The sequence below is a fragment of the Podarcis liolepis genome (assembly GCF_965112155.1).
Source record: "Podarcis liolepis genome assembly, chromosome: 3".
Taxonomy (NCBI): Eukaryota; Metazoa; Chordata; class Lepidosauria; order Squamata; family Lacertidae; genus Podarcis; species Podarcis liolepis.
In genome coordinates this window covers 110691209-110712588 of record NC_139557.1, presented here as the reverse complement: position 1 = coordinate 110712588, position 21380 = coordinate 110691209, and the positions used below count along the sequence as shown (strand labels likewise).

The 21380-nt window shown below is 42.6% G+C and overlaps 1 protein-coding gene across 48 annotated transcripts in view; it reads left to right on the top strand.

The window, feature by feature from the left end:
- NRXN1 (neurexin 1) overlaps positions 1 to 21380 on the top strand; it is a 1011196-nt gene that overhangs the window by 155009 nt on the left and 834807 nt on the right. The gene's annotated exons all lie outside the window — the stretch shown is intronic.

The following is a 21380-nucleotide window of genomic DNA, read 5'->3' as shown; positions in this document are numbered from 1 at the left end:
TTTCCGAGTCACCTTCAAAGGTAGCCCCACGTTCTGTGCCTTTTTTGCTTCTGTATTTATTTAATTTTGGGGACTTCATAATTATAAAGGTTTTTTTAAAAGGAAAAGGAAAAGCTTTTCATCCTTTTATTTCTTCCACTGCTAAATCTTGTTATTTCTACTTTTAAAACATCTCAAAGATGAATTCTTTTCATTTGATTGCTATCACAAGAACACTGTTCAATTCTCTTACATTGTCTAGACTTGATTGTTGTAGTACTCTTCTATCTGGCCTGATGTCTCATCTACAGACAATTCGCTCTATTTTAAATTCTGCACTTCCACGTTTCTGCTCTTCTTTCTGCTTCACATTGGCTTCTATTTCCACCGAAGATTCAATTTATACTCTATCTTATACATATCTTCATACTCCAGCTCCTCTTTACTGTATCTTTCTTGTCCCTCTCCTTTGCATTATTGCAGAGCTCAACTTATTGCCAAACTCAAATCCAATTAGTCACCTCTTTTTTTGCATCTGCTATTCCTTCCAAAAAGCTGTGCTTTCTGATAGCAAACCATTAGTTTTGGTTTTCAAAAAGTATGTGGAAAAAAAGAGTTATTTATCAACATGGTAGTTGCATACCCACCAACATTTCTCTTATGAAAACAGGGACGTCCCATTCCATAATGATAATTTTACTATTTATATCGCACACATCTTACTGGGTTGCCCCAGCTACTCTGGGCAGCTTCCAGCATATATAAAAACATATATAAAAACTTCCCTGTTCAAGATTGCCCTCAGATGGCCCAGGGGTCAGACAATTCCACACCCTCCAACATTTCTCCAATGGAAAATCAGGGTCGTCCCTGGAAAATAGGGACATTTGGAGGGTCTGTAGTTGATTCAGCTCCATTATTATTCCTATTTTTGTCCCTTCTTTCTCTCTTCTTTTGTCTTAAGAACAGCCATTCTGGATCAAGCCAAACGCCTAACTAGCCTAGTATCCTGTTTACAGTAATGGCCTATCAGATGCCTATGGGAAGAAGACTCAGCCAGGACATGAGTGCTTCTGACTGTAATTCCCAGCAAACAGCAGTGGCTGGTGCTCATTGGGATTAGGAGGGAGAGAGGATCACAGTTTGTGGAGCCAGAACCAATGAAAGCCAAAGCCCCCCCCCCCATGCCTGGTTGTAAGAAGGCCAGCAAATGGAGGTCTCTGAGGCAGTGCCCCAGTTGCCCCAATGGATCAGCCTTCACTGTCAGCAAATGATATTCAAAGACATACTGCCACTGAAGCTACAGGTAATACAGAGTCATCATGGTGTATTTTATTTTGGAGGGGAAGTGCAAATCATATTCCCTCTTTGGGTTGTTGTTGTTTTTTTTGGGGGGGGGAGAAGCAGGCCATCTTAATAGTCTAATTCCATCACCCCACCCTTCCCTCTCTGCTCTACATGCAAGCAAACCATTCTGAAAATCCTATCCTTTAGAAAATTACATGTCAGTTTCACAGATGGATTCTTCCTGTGCAAACCCCACTGACACAAATGGCAGCTACACGAGATCTCCATTGCACTTCCACAGCCCCCATTCTCTGCCTTCCTTTTTGTGTCCAAATAAACTGTGGGTAGTAGAGTATAATAAAATTGTTGCACTCTTTTTGAAAGATGTGTGCCTCACAGACTTTCAAATTGTTATTTGACACATCTATAAAAGCATTAGGAGTAATTTCTTCATCAAAGTTAATGCACAGATATTAAATAGTTTAATTGTCCCACACATATGATTATGCAAATTTAAACTGCCCTGTTGTGTTGCATGTATTTTTTGAGTCGGATCCAGATGGAGATGAAATTACCTCTCTGGCTCCATTTGGAAAATTACTTTTATCAAAAGATGTTTATTCTCTAATAAAGGCTGTGACTGGGGATCTAGGTTTATGGTACTTTCTATCCTTCTCACATCATTTTGAGAGAAACCCCTCCATTAGTTAAAAAGGGTGTTGCAAGAGGAGAAGGAATGATGATTTAATTGCCTGAGACTTCCCAACCACCGTTAATATCAGCACATTTTGCAGGTTCTCAGATTGTGATTAAGCACATTTTGCAGGTTCTCAGATTGTTCAGACAAAGTCAATGCATGAAAGTCAGTAGTAGGGGCAGTGAGCACCATATATTTTTATTGCTTTTGTATGTTTTTAGAATCATTCCTAGACTTCTTCCCATGGGGAGCACAGGGTAACTCACAGCAAATTCTACTCTCCACCCCTCCCTTCACCCCCCATAAAATATTTGAGGGGGCCCCCCTCCCATGTTTATGGGCATTGCCATTCAAATTGTATGTGCCATACCATGTGGTCGATTATACAGGCAGGACTTACCTGGGGCTCCCCAACATAGGCGCCGACTCCATGGGGCCTGAGGGGGCCCGAGCCCCCTCAAAAATTCGATTGGGGGGGCCAATAATTTAAGAAAATTATTAGTGCGTGAACCTTCATGTAAAGTCTGGCGGGCCAGCGCTGCGGCCGCGGCGACAGGACTGGAGAGTCCCGAGGAGATTGCACGGCGGGGGAGAGAGAGAGGGAGAGAGAGGCAGGAGGTGCACTCGCTCGCCGCGCGCATGCACACGCAAATACAAACACACCGAGGGAGAGGGGAAAGTGTTTTGCAGGAGGAGCTGCTGCCGCCGCCGCCGCTGCTGCCAGGACGCGCCAGAGGAGCCGCCGGGTGGGAGGGGGAATCCGAACGGAACAACAAGAAGAGAGAGAGAGAGAGAGAGAGAGAGAGAGAAGCAGCAGCGTCTCTGAATGGGATGGATATTCCTCCGCAGGCGGCGCTGGCTCTGTGGCTCCCGGGGCCTGGGCGGCAGCAAGCAAAGCAAAGGAGCCGCCGACCGAACAGCAGCAGCTGCCGCCGCCGCCAAAGCTGAGGCAGGAGCAGCAGCTGCGCGGGGTCTCGCGTTCTCTCAGAGGCTCGCGCTGCTTCTCGCGTTCTCCCTCCCCCAGGACCCCGGTATGGGCCCCCCCAATATTTTTTATAAGTCAGCGCCCCTGCTCCCCAATATTTTGTTCAAGTTGGCACCCCTGTGAAAAGAGCAATCACTAACACGGATTAAAACCGGATTCCATTAAGTGTTCAAGAGGTCAACTGCTCCCTCCCATAATACATTTTACCATGGTGGTTTTTTTGTTTTTGTATGCAGTCATTTATGACTGCAGCTGGTGGGTCCCAAAGCAATCATGAGCTTTCCTTTTAAAATTCTTTATTTCTTTGAATTATTCTAAATTCTTTATTTCTTTAAATTATTCTAAGTGCAAGACAGGTAACATAAATAATAGGCATAATTAATAATAATAAAATGGATTCAAATCAGCAGCAGTAGCCCAAACAGTAGTTACACTAAACACTAGAAGAAGAAGAGTTTGGATTTGATATCCCGCTTTATCACTACCCAAAGGAGTCTCAAAGTGGCTAACATTCTCCTTTCCCTTCCTCCCCCACAACAAACACTCTGTGAGGTGAGCGGGGCTGAGAGACTTCAGAGAAGTGTGACTAGCCCAAGGTCACCCAGCAGCTGCATGTGGAGGAGCGGAGACGTGAACCCGGTTCCCCAGATTACGAGACTACCGCTCTTAACCACTACACCACACTGGCTAGAGAGTTGTTGTTGTTTTAAAATATCTTTAAGGGACCTGCAAGCATAGAGGCATGACCCTAGAACAGGCTTTCTCAACATCCCTGACCACTGGTCCATCTAGCTAGGGATCATGGGAGTTGTAGGCCAAAAACATCTGGAGGGCCGAGGCTGAGGAAGCCTGCCCTAGAACATGACAACTTGCTAAAAGAAATAAATAAGTGGATTTGAGATTCCAAAGGGAAACATTATGGCATGTCCCTATTAGTAGTGTGTCAAATCCAAGGGAGATCGTACCGATGCAATGTTTGATTTAGCCGCCTCTGAATTGCCTTTCATTGCATTTCTTTTATGGGCAGATTCAAATCCAACAGCACCAGCACATTATAGATTCCAAAAATATGTATTTTCTGTATTTTCCCGTCTATAAGACGCCCCCATGTATAAGACGCACCCTATTTTGGGGGACTCAGATTTAAGAAAATGGGGGAAATGGCCATGTGTATAAGACGCCCCCTAATTTTGACATTCTTTTTTAGGGGGGAAACCTAGTCTTATACATGGAAAAATACGGTATTTTAGACACAAGAAGCCATCTTTGTCATGTCTAGAGACTCCATAGTGTCCACATGTGTTTGTTTCAGCTGTTTGTTTATATTCAGCGATAAGGTGGTACCTGATTTTGGCAAAGTGCCTAGATTTGCAGCATCTGCCTTACACAGGGTTTGTGTGGGTGTTTCACTTATTTACATAACTAACCAGCCTGGTGCTTAAAAGGGAAAGCAATTGCTGACAGTCAAAATACAGACGATTCACGTTGCCTAGTATCTAACACATATAAGCGCTATTGGATTTGACAGATGCAAGAGTAATGTGAACCTTGATTTTTGGCTCGGTAAATCTGGACTCCTACGGCACGGACCCACAGGGCCTTTTTATTCAACGAGTAACTTTCAGATGCAAACTCTGTCGCCTCCTTTCTCTTTTTCTTGCTGTCTTTGTTTGAATTGCTACCTTGCATCACCTCCAGTATGTAGCTAGTAGCCTAAATGCATGCACAGAGCATAGGGTATATCGTAGAATAGGAAAATCTTTAGAGTGTGGCTTGTCTCCCCTCTAACCCTCCCTCCCTCCATTGATGTTCCCCAGGATGCCAGGCTACTCTTGCTTCAGAGTAGACCTGGTGAGCGCTTTGTTCTCACCTCACCTCAGGTTATCACATGGCCCTCCTATGGGCTTCTCCTACCTTTTAGAGCTCCAGTACAAAATTAACACAGGCAATATTACTGTTTTTCCCCACCACCCCAGTGATTTTTCTTGGGCTCTCTAAGAATTGAGGCTGCTAGCCAGTTAATTAACCTGTAAACATTTGGGTCATCTGCAGCAATCAGGCAAAGGGACCCAACCTCATCCTTGCCTTCCCATGCCTAACAGTCGGCCTGTTGAAAACACCAAGTATGATGAGGCTTTTCCTGCAGCCACCTCTTCAGCTAATCTCAGCTCCCTCAGTCTCCAACCTCCCTCTCAACACCTTTATTTTATGACTGCATGATGAGAAGAGGTGTGCATGAGCTTATGGCTGGTGCCTCCTCACACGCAGGGGGAAAAGTCTATGTACAGTACCTGTGGCTCATGCCCCTTGTTCTGGCATTCAGAAGTGGTTAGACACTTCCCACACTGATGTGTCTTCATTGGGACATTGGAGAGCGTGGAAGTTGATTCTGAGTAGGGCCCACACAAGAAGATATTAAATGGGTGGGGTGCATGTTTACTCTGATGTGAGTCCTATTGTGTTCAAGTAAATTGTGCGCACAAGATTGCAACCTTAGACTTTATAAACATTATGAGCGGATGCATAAACCATGATTTCCCTTCTTGATTGAGTTACAGCTTAAGATAAAATATTTATCGCACATTAATCTTCAAGAAATTAAGTCAGCTCGCAACACGAAACCAAAGTAAATAAAATATGAAACAATGCTGTATATTGGAAAAGTTGGAATTTTGTTAGCATTCTCAAAACTCTTCCAGCTCCCTGAATTCAGAATGCTTCACATGACCCGCCTGAGGGAGAGCCATCCTTCCTCCTCCTATTTACTCCGAATTTCTCTTTAGGTGAAATATTGATGCCAAGTCTATACAAATCAAAACATATAACAAACAAAAAGTGCACTCTGTCTTAAGAAATCAGTTTTGAGTTGATTCCCAAAGGCAGTAGAGGTGAGAACTGAGTGCCCTGGGAGAATTTCAGAGCAACGAGCTATTAACGTCATGGACCTACACTCTCACCATTCTTTGAAGTGGGTTGCCACTTCAAACAGGTACTCTTCTGACTCGGGAAAATATAGTCCACTGAAGTTCTGTACCCAGGACATTTAGAACTCTGCAGGTTTTTTAAATGGTACATTGAATCATGTATGGAACCTGTGTGTGAGCTGATGCCCATTCTTCAAAACAGGAGTTATATGGTAGAATCATACAAGATATGGGACTGCCAGATATAGAACCAGCTCAAGCTTCCATATGCTTTTCAGGTACAGCGGTACCTCCAGTTACGAACTTAATTCGTTCCGGAGGTCCGTTCTTAACCCGAAACCACTCTTAACCTGAGGCACGCTTTCACTAGTAGGGCCTCCTACTGTCGCTGCGCCACCAGCGCACAACTTCTGCTCGCATTCATAGGCAAAGTTCACTATCAGGAGACCTACTTCTGGGTTAGTGGAGCTCGTTACCTGAAGCGTTCATAAGGAGGACGATACGTAACCCGAGGTTCCACTGTATACAGATAGGTTAAGGGACCCCTGACCATTAGGTCCAGTCGTGGCCGACTCTGGTGTTGCAGCGCTCATCTCACTTTATTAGCCAAGGGAGCCGGCGTACAGCTTCCGGGTCATGTGGGCAGCATGACTAAGCCACTTCTGGCGAACCAGAGCAGCGCATGGAAACGCCGTTTACCTTCCCGCCAGAGCGGTACCTATTTATCTACTTGCACTTTGAAGTGCTTTCGAACTGCTAGGTTGGCAGGAGCAGGGAGCGAGCAATGGGAGCTCACCCCATCGCGGGGATTCGAACCGCCAACCTTCTGATCAGCAAGTCCTAGGCTCTGTGGTTAAACCCACAGCGCCACCCGTGTCCGATACTGTATACAGATAAAGCCTTACATACAGTTCATTGTAGTAATCAAGCCTGGAAGTTCACAAACATGGCCAGTGGTTGCCAAATCCCTATTCTCCTTGTTTTGCGGGATTCTCTTGGATACCATTCAGCAGAGAAATCCAGGAGCAAGCTGGCACCAACAGAAATGCTATATGAGGGACACAATTGGCTGAGACGCAACACCTAAAGCAAGACAATTTGAGGACTGTCTTTGGCTAGGAAGCCTGGCTCCCAAGCAAGAGTGATCTCTGATTTCCAAATCCAATCTACACTCACATGAAAGTGCGTAAAGTAAACATAAATAAATAGGTAAATCCTTTTTTTCTTGCTTGCATTCTGTAGGACAATCATGGCAGGTTTAAGTTCCTATGCATACAGAGGTTTCCCCTGCTCTTCTGTGAAAAGAAGTACATAGGTATTTCCCCATTCACATTCAAAACATTATAGAATATAACATGGTAGTGACTAAACAGCTTTGTAATTGTATGCATATTAAAAAACAAAACAAAAACCTTTGTAACTGCAGAAGATCAAGTGCTTGTCACCCCATGTGAACATTTGAGCCTTAGGGTTCAGTTACTCACAGACACAGTCACACATTTTGAACATGGCGTTACAATAGTTGGTTGCCACCTCCACTCTCTGCTGAGCGGTAGCAAGATTCCTGGGGGCTCCAGGCGCTCACCCAGGGTTTGTGCTCATTTGGAGAACTAAAGACGCAGCTGAGATTGCCGTAGCTTCAAGAAATATGACTGATTCACATATTTACACCTTCAGTCTGCCTGGATGGAGTCCAGATCTCACAGCGTAGTCATTTCAAGAGGGGATTGACCCCCACAGCAATGCAGCCCTTGAGTCAAAGGCATCTCTCCCAGCCAGACTGCCCAAGGTGGATCTACCTTTGTTATCCCAGTACGTTTCCGAGCACAATTCAAAGCGTTGGTGATGACCTTTAAAGCCCTAAATGGCCTCGGTCCAGTATACCTGAAGGAGCATCTCCACCCCCATCGTTCTGCCCAGACACTGAGGTCCACTGCCGAGGGCCTTCTGGTGGTTCCCTCGCTGTGAGAAGCCAAGTTACAGGGAACCAGGCAGAGGGTCTTCTCGGTAGTGGCACTTGCCCTGTGGAACGCCCTCCCACCAGATGTCAAAGAGAAAAATAATTACCAAACTTTTAGAAGACATCTAAAGGCAGCCCTGTTTAGCGAAGCTTTTAATGTTTAATAGGTTATTGTATTTTAGTGTTTTGTTGGAAACCATCCAGAGTGGTTTTGTTGGAAACCATCCAGAGTTGGAAACCATCCAAATAATAAATTTATTATTATTATTATTATTATTATTATTATTATTATTATTATTCTCCTCCACCTCCTTCTTCTTCCCAGCACACCTTGCTAAAACATTCTTTTCCTGTCTCCTGACACTAAAACCACCACCACCACCTTGGCAACTTATTTCCCCAGACGAAAGGATTCCTTTTAGATGGGCCATCAACACCTTTTGTCATGTTAATGCCTCTATCCCAGGTGAGGCCTAGCTTGGAAGCTTAGCCTGTATTCTTCCACTGGCCTGCAGTCTTCCTTCAGTACTCCAGATAATCAAACCCCAACATTTATTAATTTCCAGGGTTTAAGGGATGGTCCCCCCCAATCTATAACACCATCAAATTGAGACATTTGGAACAGAAGGACAGAACAGCTTTTAAAAGAATGTGAAAAAATAGTGATTTTTTTTAATCAAAAAAATACTTTAAAAATTAAAAATCACACACAATTTACAGTTAATTATCATCTGTTAACATTTTGTGTCATGTGCTTTGCAATTCTCTTAGATGTCTTCTCCTGAATATTTATTTCAAGATGAAAGACATTGGGCAGGCGGGGGGGGGGGGAGTTTGCATTTCAGAAAGAACATTTTTATGCTTCTATCTACCTGTCTATCAGAAATTTTATACCATTACTTTAATATTTTCTCATTAGGAAAGAAGGGGAAATATATGTATTGATAAAAGGAGATGAATAATCGTATACATTCACATTTAGAAAACCCTGAAGAAAAAGAACATGAATCAAATTAATCCAGACCACTCAATGTAAATTGCATGGTAACCTTACCATCTGACAGGGTCCCAACATAATAAATTCTATTTTATTTAGAAAGGGTTTGCCTGGAGAATTGTTAATGAGGTGCTCTCCTGATTATACCAGCTTTCTTCTTGCAGCCCCTTGAGATAATTGCGATTGCAGGATAATCATTTATTAGTGCAGTTTTTATTCTTTATTAGGCCAGTGAGATTTGTTACCAAAGGGTTTGCTGAGGCTACAATAATACTACTTTGATCAGGCTCTCTTTAAAGGTCAGAGAATGTGTCAAAAATTAGGACAAAAATCCAAAACACGTAGTGGGCATAGCATGCATTGTTGTAACTCTTCATCCTGCTAAATTTACAATTAGCTGTCATTACTGATTAAATGCACTTTTGTTAGGAAGCAGAATTTGCATAGAATAAGTTGATTTCTTCATCTCATATTAAATGCGGCATTAGTTCTGTTTAACATCTCTGAGGCGCCGTGGTGTCACGGCAGACCCAAATGACGCTGCCACATCTGGGCTGATGGATTTCAGGAAAAATGGCATTGCATAGAAGAGAAGCCTTTTGTGCTCCTGTGCGAGGTTACCATGGTAACTGAGCATGGCTTCATGGGAATTTCCCTTTTCTTGGTAATATTTAGATGCAGAAGCCAAAGCTTTTAGATGGTTCTTGAATTAGATTTTCCTGGCACTTGCCAGACACAGATTTCATTTCGACGATCATCGCATCATAAACTGATCAAGAGCAGTGGGTGTTAATGTAAAAATATAAAATAGCCTTATGAGGGTTGTGCACCCACATACCTCATGAGGTAATTTTCAATGGTAGTGGAAATAAAATCCTTCGTCTGACAAGTGGCATAGAGAGGCTGCCATTAATCCCTGCACACTCTTCTCTTGTTGTGACTGGCATGCATGTAGACATGGGATCAGCAAACTTTTCCAGCAGGGGGCCGATCCACTGTCCCTCAGACCTTATGGGGGGCCAGACTATATTTTGGAAGGAAAAAAATGAATGAATTCCTGTGCCCCACAAATAACCCAGAGTTGCATTTTAAATAAAAGGACACATTCTACTCATGTAAAAACACCAGGAAGGCCCCACAAATAACCCAGAGATGCATTTTAAATAAAAGGACACATTCTATTCATGTGAAAACATGCTGATTCTTGGACTGTCCGCGGGCCGGATTTAGAAGGCGATTGGGCCAGATCCAGCCCATGGGCCTTAGTTAGCCTACCCATGATCTAGACTTCCATGCCAGAAAGAAAATGCTGTAGCTTAATAGAATACTCCTTCGCATGCAAAAATTTCCAGGTTCAATCCATGGCATCTCCAGGTAGGACTGGAAGAAAATCCCTGCCTGAAACCACAGAGATCTGCTGCTAGTTAGTGTAGACCAGCGATGGCCCTCCAGATTGTCAAGGCAGGAGTCAGGAGCAGGTCAACTCACAAGGTGTCAGTGTTTCAATGAAACATAACAGCTTAGACCTAATGAACACAGCAACTCTTCCCAGCAGGTCTTGCCCCAATGAAGCAGTTGAGAGGTCTGAAGGTCCCCTTCCTTCCCACAGCTCCCTAAGTCTCCTCCTCCCCCGGGGTCCCTCTCAAGCAACCTAAGACTTCTTTGCCTGGTCTGTCATACCAGAAGAAGGATGAAGAGGGAGGACCCTCTTCACACTTCTTCTGGTTCTGGAAGACCCAGGGAGCCACTCACAGTGGGAGGGGTAGACTTCCTAGCTTCTTCAGCAGCCAGCCTCATCTCTGCCTCTTGGCCTCCCTGCACTCCACTCCAGCCTCTGCTTCTGCCTCTGTTTCTGGACTGCTATCTGCCACAGTCTCTTTCTGCTCACTAAACCCTGTTGCTTCTTCGGCTTCCAATGCCTCCTCCTCCCAGTTTGCTTCCTCCTCTCCCTTTGGCCACTCACTGTTATCCCGCTACCAATTCCCTGGCTCCAAGCCTTCATTCCTTGGGGGATTCCCCAGCTAGTGACTCCCACCACTCTTCTGCATGCAGCCAATCCATGACACTGATGTTGCTAGACAACAGCTACCATCATTCTCTCTGAATAGATAGTGCTCATCTGAGAATGTTTGCCCTTTAGCATTGGATCTTAAGGGTTTTAGGAACTAGAAGGACGTGTCCAAAAGTTCTAACATTTCACATCCAAATGAACACTTTCAAGAAACTCTCGTATTAAGGCTTTCCAGTATTTGTCAAATTCCTGACATTCATCGTCATATATTTATTAGATTAAATATTTATGATATAATAGAATTTGGCTGCAATTGTGTGTGTACTTACTAGGGAGTTAGTGTCTACTGAGTTTACTGGAATAGAAATGCTTAGGATTGTTGTATAAATGTATTTAAATACAATTATATAATAAGTAAGTGAATATTACAAAGGCAAATGAATGTGACTGCACTAATACCGAGTTCTTTAGCACTGTGGCAAAATGGTGCTGTTTTAATAGTTTATATGGAGAAATAGGAAGTGACAGAAAGGTCCAAGCCTCTACATACACTCTGAAGCCACAATGAATAATGCAGGGCCACAAAACTAAAACATGCAGTGTGGCAAAATGCAAAATTAGACATAGAATCATAGAAATGAAGAGTTGGAAGGGGTCACAGGGATTATCTGGTCCAACCCCCTGCAATGCAGGAATTGCAGCTGGAGAATCCCTGACAGATGGCCACCCAGCTTCTGATTAAAAACCTCCAGTGAAGGAGAATCCACCACCTTCCAATGTAGTCCATTCCACTGCGAAACATCTGTTACCATCTAAAGGTTCTTCCTAATGTTTAGTCAGAATCTTGGCTCTTGTTAATTGAATCTACTGGTTTGGGCCCTACCCTCCAGAGCAGCAGAAAACAAGCTTGATCCATCTTCCATGTAGCAGCCCTTTAGATGTTTGAAAATGCCTTTCATATCACCTTTTACTCAGCTCCCTAAACAGTTCCTCATAAGGCTTGCATTCCAGACTCTTCATCACCTTGGTTGACCTCCCCTGCACACCTTCCAGCTTGTCAATATCCTTCTTAAATTGTGGTACCCAGAACTGGACACAGGACTGTAGGTGAGGTCTGACCAAGGCCAAAGGCAGTGGTACTATTACTTCCTTTGGTCTGGACACTAAATTTCTGTTGATCCAGCCTAGGATAATGCACACAAGTACACTAAATACAATTTCATCTTTTTTATTGTGTAGAAAATGTTTTAATTCCTACCTTAAAGGGTGAATCCTCCCAAGATAGCATACGCTTAAAATATTAAACAGGATTCCTATCATTCTTCTTTATTCAGATACATTCAAGGCCTCCTAGGCCAACACTCTTTTGTTCCAGTTGAGATGATGATGATTAATGAATCACTTATATGTCTCAAGGTGATTTACAGTTGCATCATAAAAAAAAATAGCTAAAATGGGTTTAAAAATAGTACAAAGCAGGATATCGACAAGCTGGAACATGTGCAAAGGAGAGCGACCAAGATTATCAAGGGTCTGGAAACGAAGCCTGATGAGGAAACGTTGAGGGAGTTGGGTGTGCTTTAGCCTGGAGAAGGGGAGACTGAGAGGATATATGATAGCTATCTTCAAAGGGTTGTCACATGGAAGATGGAGCAAGCTTGTTTTCTCATGCTTTAGAGGGTAGAACCCAAAGCAATGTAACAAGTAACAAGAAAGGAGATTTTAGCTGAACATCAGGAAGACCTTAATGATGGTAAGAGCCGTTCTGCAATAGAATGGACTCCCTTGGAAGGTGGTGGACTGGATAGCCATCCCTCATGGATGGTTTACTTGAGATTCCTGCATTGTAGTTGGTCTCAACTAGATGGCCTCTGGGGTCCCTTCCAATTCTTAGAATTCTACAATTCTACAACTTGTTGAAATGAAGTTGTCTTCTGTTGTTTGAGAAGAGTACAGACATGAAAGAAGTTGCCTGATACTGAGTTGGAACAGCCTAGCCTAGCATTAACTCTTCCACAGGTGTAAGTCTGAAACCCTCCTGATCTTGTTGGACACCAGCTCTGGTCACCCCCACCTATTGGCCTTGCTAGCTGGAGCTGAAGGGAGTTGGAGTTTAGCAACATCTGGAGGGCCCCCAGATGTTCCAACTGGCAGTAGATCACAATGGTCTCAAGCAGAGGTTTCCCCCCAGCTCTGCTTCTGACAAGCTGCACACCTCTGATGATTCTCTGTGTTAGCCAAATCATGCTCAACCAAAATAAGGAATTGTTCTCTTTCACACCTGCCCCTGTCATTTTAGCACTCTTAAGACCTTCTGCATGGAAGGCATATGCAACGCCACTGAGTTCTGACATTACACCCATAAGAGTCAGTGCATACCCAGTAGATTATTAATTACCTGTCAGAGGTCTGGGTGGAATAGGCTTGAGTTATTTGATACCTATTTCCTTCCATGGGGTTGGGAATGACAAAGCCATTTTAAACACTGCTGCTTTTATGAGGCAAGAATGTGATGTTCTGAGCAAACATTAATGAACAGGTAGAGGACCTCAAGTACCAACAGCTGAGATGGATGGTCGCTATTGAAGTACGGAAGTGTTGGTCTCCGTCTGTCTCCATTGCTTCTTCCTATATCAGTCAGAAATGCTTCTGAGCTGCTTCAGCATTCAGTTTAATTAAAAAACAACAACCAAACTTCAGCTCCCCGGAGGTGTTTTCATCAGTGCCTAGTCACATAACATTTGGCTGTAGTGTTGACCCCCCCACCCCCCAGTTCCCTAACAGCTTGGTTGTTTTGTGTTTTCTGTGCTGAGATGCTGTTGTTTTCCTGACATGGAGGGCAAAGAACTAAAGTCAGGCAAGCTTAGCTCACTGTTTGGTTCTCGGTTGCTGGAGCAGCACTGGCAACAAACAATTCTCTTTTTCATCCTGTAGGAAGGACTTCTTGCAGCTCACACTTGAAAACAGTTGAAAGAGAAAATGCGCCCACTTCTGAGCACAAAGTGCTCATAAATTGTTGTTGTGCTAGTACCTGGTTTGCATGAATTCAGTTTCACAGTAAGACGGTGTTGTTTGCACAATACACTTCCTTGGCCATTGGACCGATTTCGTATGGGTTCCATCCGTGCCATCAATGCGGGTTTACTCAGAAATAAGCCTCACTGTGCTCAAGGAAGCTCTCTGCCAACTCAGTGTGTATATAATTGCAGCTCCTAAACTGCTTAGAAACCATTTTGGCAAGTAAGCAGCATATAATTGTAGTAGTAGTAGCAGCAGCAGCAATACAGAATGCTGTAAAGGGTAAACCTACATGTTACCTTAAATGTGTGACCAGTTCCACCACATTTATCTTTTTTAAAAAATAATATTTATTAGAGTTTCAGATAATACAAAAAACAAAAAGAAAAAAAAACATCCTTTACAATCCCATTTTCAATAACTTTTTTCCGCGACTTCCCCTCACCTCCCCTTCTTGTATTCCATGTCCAAATATTTATCCAACAAGTTCTTATCCCTAATTTTTTTTAACCTTAATTTGTTATTGTATTTATTTATATTAATTTTTTGACCTTAATTCATTATTATATTTAGTTCAATGTATATATCAACTTTTAACTTATAAACCTAAATCATTTGTAGAGAAAACTTTTTCTAAGGTCGACCCTGTTTCCCTTCCACGAATTCCCCATTCTTATACTAATAGCAACACAAAATTAAACACAAAGTAGAAAAAATCAAGCCCCCTTTGGATTCCCAAACCCCACCCTCCCTTCCCCGGTTTCAATCCCAAAACCATAAGCCATTAGTCCATCTATTATCAGCCTGGCAACCTCACGTCCGAGGCTCTTAAATCTCTCTCAGTCCCTTTCTGCCAGTTTCTTTGAAAGTCCCTTGTATTTAACACCCAGTCTCGGAGGGGCACTCTCTCTATAATGTCCATGTTCCTTCCAGCCAGGCCTCCTTGTTTAAAAGTGGAGCTCAAATCCAGTTCCACCACATTTATCAACCCTGCATCCCAGTAACATTCATATAGTCATAATGGCTACAACCCTGGAGGAGGGTAAACCATAATTTCCTTTCAGTTGCATATTCTCCCCATACCTTTCATAATTATTTCATTCATATTTAGTTAGTTTGGAAGTGATTCATTCCTTTTTAGGAAATCAGTGGAGGTTTTTTTTCAGCAGGAGACCCACCCTGCCTTCTGTAATGTTGGCATTTCAAATATGAATGACATGGGTTCTAGACACTAGGGGCACCATACTTTTCAAATATAAGGAAGATTGGTAACGGCATCTCCACCGAAAAGTAATTAAAATGGGGTGATAAAACCAGGGGCGTCTTACCCATAGAGGCTAGTGGTGCAGGACGCCCGGGGGTCAAGTTCTGGAGGGTGCCAGGGAAGAGGCGGAGGCTGGATGTAGCGCCTTCCGGCGTCAGCTCGCCGTCCTCACCTGCCTCCGCCATGCCCTCGCTGGAGCCTCCGTCTGCCATGGCCACCGTGGCACAAAGCGGCCAACTGAGCTGGGAGGCACCGCATCCAACCGCTGCCTCTTCCCTGCCGGAGGAGCCGCCCTCCAGCCGCTGCCTACCTCCTCCAGCCCCGCCAGCAGCTCTGTCTTCCCTAAAAAACTCTGGGAAATGGGGGGGGGGGACACCAGAGGAAGCTTTGCACCACAGCTCCGGATATGCTTAAGACGGCCCTGGATATAACTTCACATTACATTCAGTGGCAAATGAAGCTGAATTTGCCACCTGTATTTCTGGTGTTCCGCACCCACGCAGCAAGACATTTGTACGTGTTGCAATTTAATGGATGCTCCACAAGAGCATCACATTTTCTAAGTTTCAAAAAGATTGGGCAAAAGAGTGCCGAGAGAAAATAATAATAATAATGCCATTTTAATTTATCTGAACTGAGCTTCTGGGTCAAAGTTTCAATGGTTTAAGTAGTCTGCTTATAATATTTCAAACTATGAAATTCAAGCAAAAATAATTCCAAAATAAAAGAAATACGAAAAAGAAATAAAAAAGAATAAGTTTTTAACTTGGTTAATTCAGTTAAATGAGTTAATTAGTTAATTCAGATGAATTTAAATTCACATTTAAGAAACCTGAATTAAGAAATATTAATGTGTCACTTTCATATTGCACTTTGGGTTAAGAGAATGTGCATCCCTAGTGGAAACTGTGTATTAATTAAAAGTAGAACACAGCTAGATTGAGCTCTGTGTGGAAAACAATGGGTTAGCCCTTTGAAACCAATAGACTTACGTTCACTGATTTCAGTGGATCGACTGTTCTCATGACTTATTTTTTTAATTATAAACATTTTTACCGCTTAATATAAAAATATCTAAGCAGTTTACAGAAAAGCAAAAATAGTAACATATCCTTTAAAATAAGTAAAAACAGAACAAAACAATATATCACAGATAAAACTGAGCAGCGTACAAAACAAAATTAAAAATTAAGAGTCAGAGGCCACAAAAGCTTGGGTAGATTTTAAATTTTTGAGGAGCATTTAAAAGCCATTGCTGATTCTGTCTTTCAAATTGCCCAAGGCAATTTGAGGGAATTGCTTGGGGTGGATGCTATTAAGGAGAAGGCCGAATTCTGCATTGTCACCAAACGACAAGCTCCTGGTCATAGCTGGATGTGATCCTTTATTTCTTTGAGCATGAGATTCGGTCATTGTAGGCTTGGGGTGTCATTCTACGTACTGGAAGGAATCTTCCATTAATAGGTCTTTGCTGGTGGCTCCCGTTTTATTTGCCTGTTTGGATAGTTAGTTTATTTCTGAAGATTCTGTGCTGGATTCCATATTGAGAAAATCATGTCTCAGTATTCCTCCTGGGACTGCTAACGTTTATTTATTGTGCAAATCTATATTCAACCCCTCAACACTTTTGTGATCCCAGGGTTGGGTAGCAATGATTTATAAAGCTATAACAAAAGGTTTAAAACAACAGCACAATTTGCAAAATGACACAGTGTGAAATGGCGGGCAACAACAGTGATCAAGACCTTTCCAACAAAAATACAACAGCGGGGACCGAAACCTCCCTAGCAGCATTGCATCAGCAGATGCATCCCAGAAAATAGCTCCCATCAGCACCCCATCAAACAAGCAAATGAACAAACAAACAAACTGCCTATGTAGAAAAAGCACAGAGGCAGGAAGATTCCCTCTGTTGCCTTGAGCAAGGGGCGTTTTGTTGTTGTTTGCTTTTGGAGGGGAGTATTAAAGCACGCCTCCCCCCAATTTTGTATCACGTGCTTTCCCCCCTAGAAATGTGGATTATAAATGTTACCTCCTCTGAGGGGCTAACCACATTAACTATACTCCCCCCTCCCCTAAAGCACAGAACAACATTCTGATCATCTGCAGACATTAGAAGAAAAAGATGTCTAATAAGGGAGATCAAGCAGTGGTTGTTGAATACTCTGATTCAGACCGATTTCGTGCTTCTAGTTTTCAAAAAGTGTTAAGTGGAACGAAATATTCCTGTTCGTGGATGTGTGGAAACAATAAATCGTAGACGGTGAATCGCTGCTTTGCCCCCTCTTGAACTGAAGATAATGTTTCTATCTTATCACTTAAAATCACTTTTAATCAAGATGTTAAGTGCTGCCCTCATCTTTAGAATTCTTTATGAAGAAGGAAACTGCTAAGCCTTTCAGGTGTTAGAAGGAGAGAGAAAAAAGTCACGTTAATTCAATTTTTAATCATTGTTGTAAGTGAAAGCACTATTATACTTCAGAGGTGCTAACGGGTTCTAGTAACATTTCACCAGCAATGATAAAAACACGCACTACTGACTTTCCTTGCATATGTAAAGTGTCCTATGATAAGCTTTGTCTGCTATAGCTGCTAACTATTAATGACTAACTGAATACACCTATTTAGCAAGTTATCTCCCTCGTTTCCTGCTGTTTCAAACAATCTGCAACCCTTATCACCACACAGTCATACTTAATTTGTATGATTCCCTCATGAAGAATAGGGCCCTATCCAAACTTGAGCATTGTTCAGCAGTTAATCTATTTGAATTAGACCTGAGGAGTCCACACTTGCACATATTTGAATTTGTATATGAGGAACAACTTAGGTCTTTCCTGCCAAACACTCCAAGTGTCCCTATTTTCCAGGGACAGTCCAGATTTACAGAAGCCATCCCAGTTTCTCATTTGATCCCAAAATGTCCCGTCTTTCCTTTGTTGTTGTTTAGTCATTTAGTTGTGTCCGACTCTTTGTGACCCCATGGACCAGAGCATGCCAGGCACTCCTGTCTTCCACTGCCTCCCGCAGTTTGGTCAAACTCATGCTGGTAGCTTCGAGAACACTGTTCAACCATCTCGTCCTCTGTTGTCCCCTTCTCCTTGTGCCCTCCATCTTTCCCAACTTCAGGGTCTTTTCCAGGGAGTTTTCTCTTCACATGAGGTGGCCAAAGTATTGGAGCCTCAGCTTCAGGATCTGTTCTTCCAGTGAGCACTCAGGGCTGATTTCCTTCAGAATGGAGAGGTTTGATCTTCTTGCAGTCCATGGGACTCTCAAGAGTCTCTGTTGTCTTTCCTTAGAACATCCCTATTTTTGTTGGAGAGATGTTGGAGGGTATGGAGTTATGTGACTCTCGAACCAAGGAAATAAGTAATTATATAACCTTTAGAAGGCATCCGAAAGCAGCCCTATATGGGGAAGGTTTTTTTAAATGTTTAATGTTTTTATATATATTAGAAGCCATCCAGAGTGGCAGGGCACACCAATCATATGGGTGGGATAATAATAATAATAATAATAATAATAATAATAATAATAATGGAATAGGATGTCTCTATGTTGCGCTGTGGTCTAAACCACAGAGCCTAGGGCTTGCCGATCAGAAGGTTGGCTTTCAAATCCCCACGATGGGGTGAAGTCCCGTTGCTCGGTGCCTGCTCCTGCCAACCTAGCAGTTCGAAAGCACGTCAAAGTGCAAATAGATAAATAGGTACCGCTCTGGCGGGAAGGTAAACGGCGTTTCCATGCGCTGCTCTGGTTCACCAGAAGTTGCTTAGTCATTCTGGCCACATGACCAGGAAGCTGTCTGCGGACAAATGCTAGCTCCCTTGGTCCATAAAGCGAGATGAGAACCACAACCCCAGAGTTGTCTGCGATTGGACTTAACAGTCAGGGGTCCCTTTACTTTTACCTTTATGTTCATTGGACAAATGTTGGAGGGTATGTATACCAATAGGCATTCCTTTTCTGCTTGTCCCCACTTTATAAATTGCTGATTCTATTATGCCAGTTATATTGTAAATAGCTGTGTAATCCTTGAATGAAGGAGAGTATGGAAATTAAATACATATATACTGGCAGGGCATGTATGCAGATAGCACATTGGCTTGGGTTTCTTCATCTTCTTTTAATAACTCAGGAAGTGCACAAAAGGACTCAGTCAGGCAATTGTGAATTTCCCTGTGCAGATTTCTGGTTTTGTGCAAATCGAAGGAGTAAAAAGAAACTTTCCTCTGTTCAGGGGCATGCTTCGGAAACAAACATAGCTGAAAATGCAATGAAAGCAGTTGTCAATTCTCAGCACACAATTTTCAGGTGGCTGCACTGTATATCTGGGGTAGGGATTTTTAATGTGGCTTGCTGGTGCAGTTTTCTGGTTAGGTGCAAATCTGAGGGATAAAAAGTGGGTGGGTGGGTGGGAGATCCTCCATTCAGGACTGCACCATAAATAGCTACAAGCACTGCCAGAAATTAAATGAAAGCACTGAGGAAGTAGTGAGCACGGAAAGGTGAATAGCAGAAAGTGACAATTCAACCACACACTCCAAAACACTAAAACAAGTTGTCTGCAACCCTGAGTAAAGCAGTTTGGAACCTGATTCCTCAAAATTTATTGGATTATCCCATTACAGGTAAACCTGAATTTATAGAGGGAAACCATCAATATTGGCTTGTTTGAGGGAGACAAGAAGAAGCAGAATTCCTACTGCATGAACAGATGTCCTATAATATTAACTATCAAAAAGAATAGTTCACACATGCCCATGGACTGCTCATTTTCTGCTTTGCTTTATATTTGAAACCTTGCAAAGAGCAGAAGTTGCAATGCTTTTGCAAATTGTAAACTATATGTTTTCGTCACAGCCCATTGATCCGAAAGTTGATTTAGGAAGACTGTGAAGAAAACCAATAACAACTAGAAAGGATAGAAATGAGTGCCGCTGGTGTTGACAAGGCTATAGAATGTATTAAGTGTAGTGTGTTCAGGTGTCCTGCCATCAGATATTAAGTGCAGTGCCAGATGGTTGATGTGATATATATATCCTTTATCTAATCTTGTACGATCCGGACAATCCAATAGGTGCACTAATGTGAGGAGAATAATCTAGATAGTTATTTATGAGTTAAATCCACTAAGCTATTACTGTTTATTGGATACTCGTTGAGGTAATGAGAATGAGGAAGAAGTGAGCACCTACATTGCAGTCTACAAATTGATTTGGTCAGAGATCTCAGGCTTAAGTTGTCATAACACCACACCTTTAGTTAAGCTTATTTCATCACACCAGAAACTTAGATTTCATAGAATCATAGACGCATAGAATCATAGAATCATAGAGTTGGAAGAGACCACAAGGGCCATCGAGTCCAACCCCCTGCCAAGCAGGAAACACCATCAGAGCACTCCTGGCATATGGTTGTCAAGCCTCTGCTTAAAGGCCTCCAAAGAAGGTCTTTAAGAAGATTTTGGATAATTTGTGGAAACCTGCACATAAATGTCTGGCCATGGGCAAGAAGCCATAGTGTGTAGCATTTCTGAGCTCCCCTATAAGCTCACGGAACATGTGTATACTTTGTATATTATATATTGACTACCAGCTGGGGTAGAAAGAAGAATATTTTCTTCTTCCTTACCTGCATTGATTTTGCAACTCACTCATCTGACATACTTATAAACGTGCATCCCATAATAGAAGCACCACCTGGGCGTTTTTTGTTCACATTAAGGCAATACATGCTAGGTATGTGTGAAGAAGAAGAAAATCTTATTTACTTTTTTTTTATCTCCATTTTCCTTGTTTTAATATGAGGTCACTCTGACAAAAAAGGAAAAATCACAAACATCGTTATTACAACACAGAAAATTCCATGCTATCTGTTTTGATACAACTAAGTAGCACTGTTCTCCCCTCCCCCCAAGATTTTATTATTATTATTATTAAGGATTTTCTTGTTTTACAGAAGTAAAATCTTTTTTTTCTAAATTCCTTGGCTGCTTCTCCAGAGCTCGAACTCCAGGTTCATTTTTCAAAGGTACATGAAACTTGCTGGCAACTTCAAGGAACATGGTCTATCCTGCTGCTCCTTGAAGTTGCTGGAGCTGTGTATTGGAGTATCTGTGCCTCACATGAAGATGGTCCCAGCTGCAGTCTCCAGTATCTCCAGTTAGGGGTGGGAAAGACCTCCTCTAAAATCCTGGAAAGCAGCTGCCAGTCAGTGTAGACGATATACTGAACTAGATGGACCGACGGACTAACT